The sequence below is a fragment of the Schistocerca piceifrons genome, unplaced genomic scaffold (assembly GCF_021461385.2).
Source record: "Schistocerca piceifrons isolate TAMUIC-IGC-003096 unplaced genomic scaffold, iqSchPice1.1 HiC_scaffold_74, whole genome shotgun sequence".
NCBI lineage: Eukaryota > Metazoa > Arthropoda > Insecta > Orthoptera > Acrididae > Schistocerca > Schistocerca piceifrons.
The window spans coordinates 45001-48248 of NW_025728992.1; the positions used below are offsets into that span (position 1 = coordinate 45001).

The window sequence follows — 3248 nt, forward strand, 5'->3', positions numbered from 1 at the left end:
ATTGCTCAATCTCGTGCGGCTAGAAGCCGCCTGTCCCTCTAAGAAGAAAAGTAATCGCTGACAGCACGAAGGATGTCACGCGACTAGTTAGCAGGCTAGAGTCTCGTTCGTTATCGGAATTAACCAGACAAATCGCTCCACCAACTAAGAACGGCCATGCACCACCACCCACCGAATCAAGAAAGAGCTATCAATCTGTCAATCCTTCCGGTGTCCGGGCCTGGTGAGGTTTCCCGTGTTGAGTCAAATTAAGCCGCAGGCTCCACTCCTGGTGGTGCCCTTCCGTCAATTCCTTTAAGTTTCAGCTTTGCAACCATACTTCCCCCGGAACCCAAAAGCTTTGGTTTCCCGGAGGCTGCCCGCCGAGTCATCGGAGGAACTGCGGCGGATCGCTGGCTGGCATCGTTTATGGTTAGAACTAGGGCGGTATCTGATCGCCTTCGAACCTCTAACTTTCGTTCTTGATTAATGAAAACATACTTGGCAAATGCTTTCGCTTCTGTTCGTCTTGCGACGATCCAAGAATTTCACCTCTAACGTCGCAATACGAATGCCCCCGCCTGTCCCTATTAATCATTACCTCGGGTTCCGAAAACCAACAAAATAGAACCGAGGTCCTATTCCATTATTCCATGCACACAGTATTCAGGCGGGCTTGCCTGCTTTAAGCACTCTAATTTGTTCAAAGTAAACGTGCCGGCCCACCGAGACACTCAATAAAGAGCACCCTGGTAGGATTTCAACGGGGTCCGCCTCGGGACGCACGAGCACGCACGAGGCGGTCGCACGCCTTCGGCTCGCCCCACCGGCAGGACGTCCCACGATACATGCCAGTTAAACACCGACGGGCGGTGAACCAACAGCGTGGGACACAAATCCAACTACGAGCTTTTTAACCGCAACAACTTTAATATACGCTATTGGAGCTGGAATTACCGCGGCTGCTGGCACCAGACTTGCCCTCCAATAGATACTCGTTAAAGGATTTAAAGTGTACTCATTCCGATTACGGGGCCTCGGATGAGTCCCGTATCGTTATTTTTCGTCACTACCTCCCCGTGCCGGGAGTGGGTAATTTGCGCGCCTGCTGCCTTCCTTGGATGTGGTAGCCGTTTCTCAGGCTCCCCTCTCCGGAATCGAACCCTGATTCCCCGTTACCCGTTACAACCATGGTAGGCGCAGAACCTACCATCGACAGTTGATAAGGCAGACATTTGAAAGATGCGTCGCCGGTACGAGGACCGTGCGATCAGCCCAAAGTTATTCAGAGTCACCAAGGCAAACGGACCGGACGAGCCGACCGATTGGTTTTGATCTAATAAAAGCGTCCCTTCCATCTCTGGTCGGGACTCTGTTTGCATGTATTAGCTCTAGAATTACCACAGTTATCCAAGTAACGTGGGTACGATCTAAGGAACCATAACTGATTTAATGAGCCATTCGCGGTTTCACCTTAATGCGGCTTGTACTGAGACATGCATGGCTTAATCTTTGAGACAAGCATATGACTACTGGCAGGATCAACCAGGGAGCTGCGTCAACTAGAGCTGAGCAGCCGGCCGCCCGGGAGTGTGTCCCGGGGGCCCGCGCGAACACGCAAGCGTCCGCTCAATCATTCTGCAAACAGGAGGAGGCTGAGCTCCCCTGCACAATACACCTCGAAACCCTCTCAGGTCCCCGGCGGCGCGCAGCGCCGTCCCAAGTACTTGGTCGGGTTCGAGAGAGGCGCAATCGCCCGGAGTTAGGCGAGTAGACGCTTTCGGTGCGACCACCCGTGCTCCCAACTGAGCTTGCCGCTGCCGACAGAGGCCCGGGAGCGTGCTGTCGTGGCATTGCCGGCGGGAGACAACACGCGCCACCTACGGTGACCGGCAGCTCCAACGCCAGCGCCACAGAAGGACAAAAGCCCCACTTGGGTGCCGAAGCGAACTCTCCCAGCACAGCGCACGCGCCAACACATCCGCACAGCTGCGATACAAACCACCAGCGAGAACCGCTGGGGCGACCGAGCAGCAGACGGCGTCGCGGCGCCGAGCGCCGGGCGGCGGCGCATCCTCAACGCACACAGTCCTCAATCGGACCAGCACACTGAAGATGTCCACCGCGCTTCGCACCGGGCCCGCGAGGACCTACTTTGGCCGCACGGCGCCGCGCGCAGGGTGCGCCGGCGCGCAGCTGCGACGCCTGCCGCGTCCGTCGGCCGGCGCGCCTGCCACTGGCCGCCCCCACCAGCCGGCTGTAGCGCGTGCGCCCACGCACCGCGCGGCCAGCACGCCGGGAGGCGCCCCCCTCACCGGCCGGGGACGGTCCCCACCCAGCCACCGCCGCGTATCGCTTCACACCCAGATGCCGTTCAGTTTCGTCGGCATGGTGGGTATCGCTGGAACAACCGGTTCGTACCTCAACCTATCGTCGCCATCACCGATTCACCCCTAGCGAGAACAACCGCACCACAACAGGTTACCATTTGTTCATTTGCGTAACTTCACCAGAAAACGCAGGCGTCCATCGCCATTTGCAACTTCAACGATTATTGCATGCCTGTGTCAGGTGTCACGCCACACTACGTCTGCCCACATACACGCAACAAAATGTGCACGCCTAGACAATACGTGGAAGGTGGCCCCCGTACGTATGCGATGTCCATTGCTCGAACGACTGTCAACCGGCCTCTGTAGCATGTCGCAGATATGGAACGCGGTGCACCATGCCATCACGGTGTGTGAGGAGAGACGACTAGGTCCGAATACATCAACAGACAGCTCATGCTGATCGCCATCCACGGCGTCCGTTCCTCCCACACGTCTCTATGGCGTACCACACTGCAATCCAGCTCTCATAGGGAGACGACACGTAGCTGCGTGCACAATATTTGCACTGTATGGTCCGCCGTTTTTGGGCGCAGTCGTTGTACGGTCACACATGTGCCACGATGTATCATTCGGTACATAAGGACGAATGTGCAGTACAGATTGTGGTTTACGCGTACGACATTAGCGGACGGTTGACACAGGCCGCACCACAACGTAGCCTGAGTACGTCGCATGCGAAGGGCATTGAACATGCAAACTTCTCACCAACCAGCTTGCGAAGGCAGGGGGGCAAGGTGGGGACGTGGGGAGGGGCGGCATGTACGTCCTGCTGCCATCCACATTACAGTGTACAGCAGGAGCATGTGGAAAGTCAGCAAGACTTGCAAGGTGTTTAACATGAAGCGATACACAGGGGAGCGGGCAGTGCGAGTAGCG

At 56.8% G+C, this 3248-nt stretch overlaps 1 non-coding gene across 1 annotated transcript in view; it reads right to left on the reverse strand.

Moving 5' to 3' along the window:
- Positions 1–1531, reverse strand: part of LOC124770052 — a 1910-nt gene extending 379 nt beyond the window's left edge. The window contains exon 1 of the ribosomal RNA XR_007013061.1: positions 1–1531. This exon is cut by the window's left edge and continues 379 nt beyond it. This is a non-coding gene — a ribosomal RNA (small subunit ribosomal RNA).
- Between the last annotated feature and the right edge of the window lie 1717 nt (positions 1532–3248).